The sequence below is a fragment of the Heterocephalus glaber genome, unplaced genomic scaffold (assembly GCF_053883595.1).
Source record: "Heterocephalus glaber isolate CG9 unplaced genomic scaffold, H.glaber_assembly_v1.0 deba00001553, whole genome shotgun sequence".
Classification (NCBI taxonomy): domain Eukaryota; kingdom Metazoa; phylum Chordata; class Mammalia; order Rodentia; family Bathyergidae; genus Heterocephalus; species Heterocephalus glaber.
Window position 1 is genome coordinate 14,517,078 of NW_028258344.1, and position 5,823 is coordinate 14,522,900.

Sequence of the window (5,823 nt, forward strand, 5' to 3'; positions counted from 1 at the left end):
ACAGTCTCAGATACAGATTTAACCCTTAAAGATTTCTAGAGGGAACATTACAACATCCTTTCCTTGTGGGGTTAACTGGGAAATTCTGGGCCAATGTCTCTCTAAGGACACAGATCTGCCTGTGTACAGGAGAGAGACTTCGAAGGCTGTGTAGAGAAGCCTGATCCTTCAGTCGACCAACTTGAGTTACAACCAGCCCTTTCTTTCAAACGAATTGAGTTCAAAAGTTAAGGATCCACTGTACATTATTCTATAAAGCAAAGAATCCATTAGAAATTAACAAGGTGGTGATCAAAGGGAAGTTCAAAGCACCTGAAGCCAAACTAGACATGTTTCCATGGCCAAATTTGAGTCAGTAAAAGCATTTTTTAACACGATAACTGGCTGGGCTCAGTAGTGTGTAATCCCAAGCAGTTTGGGTAGCTGAGGCAGGAGGATCACAAGCTCCAGCCCAGCCTAGGTAACGTACTGAGACCCAGCCTCACAATAAAAAAATAAAAAATAGGCTGGGATATAGCTTGTATGAAGGCCCTGGGTTCAATCCCCAGTACAACAACAACAACAAAGATAAATACAGCTTATTACAATGCAGGATAAGTAAAATTCGTAAGTGTATGGTAATTGCATTAGTCAGCTTTCCATTATTATAAGAAAATAACTGAGTTAATTAACTTACAAAGAGAAGAGGTTATTTTGCTCACAGTTTGGGGTGAGCGTCCAGTGCCAACTGGGCGGACCCATTACTTGGTCTCCCATGTGGGGCCAGAAGGCAATGGCAAGGAGCACATGGTGCAGAAAGTTGCTCACCTTATGGCCAGTCCCCTTTGAGGGTGCATCTCCAGTGATTCGGGACAGCCCACTCAGCCCCACGTCCTAAAGCTTCCACCAGCTCCCTACCACACCCCCTTGGGGGTCAGCCTTTAACACATGGGAGATTCGCGTCACCCAAACTATAACAGCAATATTGAAAGAAGAGGGCGCAAGAACACTCATTCATCATCATTGCTGGAAGTGACTGTTAAACTAACTGTTCCCTCTGAAACTTAGTGATTAAAGGAGAAAAAGTAATACCACACTTCTTAAGAAGAAACATTCCATCTTCAGTTGATCACAGAAAGCCTTCTTTTACAGAGGAATGCCAAATAATAAATGTAGTTGAAATAACACAATTGGAAATTAAATATTTTCCAAATCCTAATAAAGACACTGATTCAGGCAATGATCATCAGTGCATGCTAAAAAAAAAAAAATTCCAGGTGAAGATATTTGTGCAACAGAATAATCACAAGATGTGAAAGTTTCACCCAGCACATCCCTTTGCAATGGTAAGATTCAGTCACCATCAGTTTCACCAAGTAATCAAAGTTAGCATGTCTAGAAGAAAAACAACCTGATACGATGCAATATGAGATATACAGCATGATCTGTAAAGGAATTCTTTTTTTTTTTTTTTTGGTACCAGGGATCGAACTCAGGTCCTTGCACTTGTGAGGCAGACAGCAGAATCACTGAGCTAAATCCCCAGCCCTATAAAGGAATTCTCGCCAAAAGTGTTTAGCCTGAATCTAAACACGCTAGCCAACATAACTATCAGTTCACAGGAGACTCCAGTGCACCAGTCAAGGTTCTAGGAGAAACAGACAGGCAGACAGACATCGTCTTCAAAGTGCTGCTCAAAAATGCAGTAAGGGGGCTGGGGATTTAGCTCAGTGGTTCCCTTGCCTGCCTCACAGTCGAAAGGTCCCGAGTTTGATCCCCGGTACAAAAAAAAAAAAAAAATGCAGTAAGGGAGTACTTCTGTTTCTGGCCAAGAAAGAATAGCAAAGACTATATTTACAGGATATCACTACACAGCTATTAGAATGTCTAAAACTGAGACTTTCTCTGCAAGTGGGGCAATAAAATGATGCGATTACTTCCCAATAAACCTAACCATGCAAATACCATATGATCTATCAATTGTGCTTTTGAACAGTCAGGACAGAAAGGTAAAAATTTATGTTCACAGAAAAACCTGTACATTAAAAAAAATCTGTACATAAATATTCTTAGTGGCTAGAATTATAATAGTCAAAAACTAGAACCAACCCAGATGTTTTTCAACAGATGAATCAGATGAATGGTTAAACTATGGCTTCCAGGCATGGTGGTCCACACCTATACTCCCAGCACTCTGAGAGGCTGAAGCAGGAGGAGCCCAAGGTTGAACCCAGCCTAGGCAACTTAATGATTTAGCAAGAGACCCTGTCTCAAATTTTTTTTAAAAAAATTTTTTTTAAAGCTGGGAGTGTGTAGTTCAGCGTAAAGTCTCCAGGTTCAATCCCCACAAGGAAAAAACTCCCCCAAACCAAAAAAAGATGTTCTATATCCACCTAGCCCATGAAATTCTACTCAGCAATAAAAAAAATTACTGAGGGCTGGGGATTTAGCTCAGTGGTTTTGCCACCTGCTGTGCAAGCGCAAGGACCGGAGTGCAATCCCCAGTACAAAAAAAAAAAAAAAAAAATTATTGAAATGCAACAGCTTGAATGAATTTTCAGAAACCTATACTCATTGCAAAAGTCCGATTCCAAAATTTACCTACTATATGATCCCATTTATATAACACTGTAAAATGATAAATTATGGAAATGAACAGATGAGTGGCTGTCAGGCGTCAAGGGTGAGGGCTGAGGATATAGCTCAACAGCACTGTGCCTCTCTGGCAAGCATGAGGTGCTGAGTTCAATCCTTGGTACAAAAACAAAACAAAACAAAAGACATCAAGGGTGCATTTCTAAAGAGCACTATTTAGAGCAAGGCATGGCAGTGCAAGACTGTAATCCCAGATGGAGGCAGAAGAGTAACAAGTTCAAGGCCAGCCTGTTTCAAATAAAACAAAAAAGCTCTATTTAATCTATAATTGATGTTTTTCATATCATCAATCATAATATTGAAAATTACAGGCCAGAATAAACATGTGTTAAATTTGTTACTTGTTAAATTAGTCCTCATGTGCTTGGCTTATAAAGGTTGATTACATTTCCTCTCCCTAACTCCCTCACCTGTAATGTGACAGCGTCTGTGAGTTCTGGCAGAAACACTTCAGAAAGCAGGGGGAAAAAAGCAGGAGGAAAGAATGGAAATCACTAACAATCTGCATTACTAATAAAATGACAACTGCAGCCATAAAGTGATTGGGATTATGAAATTCGAGTAGCAGTATATTCATTTAATCAAAGTAAACCTCACAAACAATAAATAATATCCCAAAATATTTTACTGATTCAAAAGTTTTTTAACATGAGAAAAAGTGAGGCATGGTGGTGCACACCTACAGGGCCAGCACTTTGGGAGGCTGAAACAGGAGGATAGCAAGTTTGAGACTTCGTGACTTAAGGAGACCCTGTCTTGAAGTAAAAAAAATAAAAGAGAGCTGGGGATGAGCTCAATGTGAAGACCCTAGGTTCAATCTCCAGTATGAGAGAGAAAAGGGAGGGGCTCTAGTTTGATTAAACTTAGGGTTAAATCATAAATTAGACAGAAATTCTAGTTCACTTTAAACCCCTCCTTGAATATTCCTTAATTATTGTCAGAGTTTAGAATTATGAGTCAAGCTAGAAAAGAATAAAAGCTTCAATTCACTCATCATGCATTTCGGTCTGAGAGCCTTTGGCAAAAGATTCCCAGAAAATCACTCATCTGACCAAGGAATTAGCCTGTTTATAAATGTGCCTTATAGTCACTGAGTGTGCTGGATTTGTACTCATTGAGTGACGACTGGTCTAATGCAAATCTGCACAGAAATAGAAATAAAGGCCCCCATGTAATCCTACTCAACACTTTTGGTTTTGCTTATAAGTGCAAGGCTGCTTTAGAGGTAGCAATGTTTGTCACTTGCAGAATGGCAGATACCTACAGAACATTCAAACATCCTGATGATAATAGCGGGAAGACAAGGAGCCTCGTGCACATTGCTCAGCCCTGATTCATTAGAACTCTTACGACTGTGAAAAGAAGAAGAAATGAAGGATGCAGTCTGCATGCACAGTTGGCGGTGATTAAAACCATACAGATCTAAGCTTGCCAATTGTAGAGGGGGAAAAAACACTAATATTGAATTGCAACAAATCAAAGACAACAGAGACTGGAAAAACCATTAGGAGGCTTCAAAAAGAAGATCCTAGGCTTTGAATCCCTCCAGGAAATGTCCCACCTGGTGTCCAGTTTCTATCCCCAGTGTTTAGCAAAGTGCTATCCCATGAGAGGAAGCTGAAAGAACAAATAAATGAGCTGAAGCTCTATAGTGTGATAGAGACGCTGCTGCCAAGTCTCCACTCCTTTCTTGGTAATAGAATGCCAAGTTTCTCAGCTGAGGATAGAAATGTGCAAAATCAAGACTACGTTTCCCAGGCGCCCTTGCAGCCGGATGTGACTCGCCGCTAGGTTCTGACCAATATGACAAAGGTAGAAGTATTAAGCACCACTTTCACCTGTGTATCCTTCTTCCTAGTAAGGGGAATGCAAACTTGAAGCCTACAACTCCAAAGACCGTCCTGCACATCAAGCAATAAAATGGAAGTAACCCCAGTGTAGACAAAACGGATGGGGGAGCAAGAATCTCTGGCCTGGTGACATTCATAACTCTGCAGAACTGACATTTCAAATTCTTGCATGTGAATAAATTCCTATTTTCCTTAAGTTACTGATATTTGAGGTTAGCTGAACCTAATCCTAAGTATCATTAGTGTTTTCCTACTGTGTTTTTGGCTAGTTTTTTCATTTTTAACCTCTATAGGCTCTGCCACAGCCATTTTCTTTTTAAAATGTATTTATTTTCCCTTTTAAAATTTTTATTTTTATTAGTACACGTTTGCAGTGTATCGATTACATTTATCGCAGGGAATTGATGCATATACATAATACATCTTAATTCTTTTTTCATCTCCTTCCCTCACCTCCTTCCCCCTCTCTCTCTCTTGGTCCTTTCCCTTTTGCAAAAGATCTATCTCCTTGCTTCCTACTACCTGTCTTTTATTTTGCCTTTTAATCTATTTATACTTTTGGTTTCTCAAATAAGAGAAACCATGTGATATTTAAGTTTGCGTGTCTGATTTATTTCTCTTAACATTATGGTCTCAAGGTATATCCATTTTCCTAGAAATTACTCAAATTTATCCTTCTTTATGGCAAAGTAGTACTCCACTGTGTACTAATGCCATATTTTCTTTACCCATTCATTTAGATCTTTTTTTTTTTTTTTTGGTACCGGGGATCAAACTTGGGTCCTTGCACTTGCGAGGCAGGCGGCAGAACCACTGAGCTAAATCCCCAGCCCTACCCATTCATTTATTGATGGATGTATAGGCCACTTCCAAGATTTGGTTATTGTGAGTTGTGTGTTATTAACATAGGTATTCATATATCATTGTAATATGATGTCTTAACTCTTTCAGAAAAATACATAGAAGGGAAATGAGTTGAATGAACTTCTATTTCCTTTTTTGAGGAATCTCCATACTGATTTCCATATTTCCACGGCCATTTTCCATGATAGGCCAAGACATGTTTCCTGTAAAAGGCCAGTCAGTAAATATTTCAGACTTTGTAAGAACACATCTGATCTCTCTTTTGCATATTCTTACATTGGTTTTTATTTTATTTGCATACCTCCTTAAAATTTTAAAAACCACTCCTAGCTCATGAGCTGTACAAAAGCAAAATCCAAAGGTTAGATCTACCATCTTCAGAGCCACATCTGATGACAACAAGTTTTCAACATTTTTTTCTGGGCTCTAGACTCACCATCCACACAAAGTTTTACTGATATCCAAATAAGTAAAA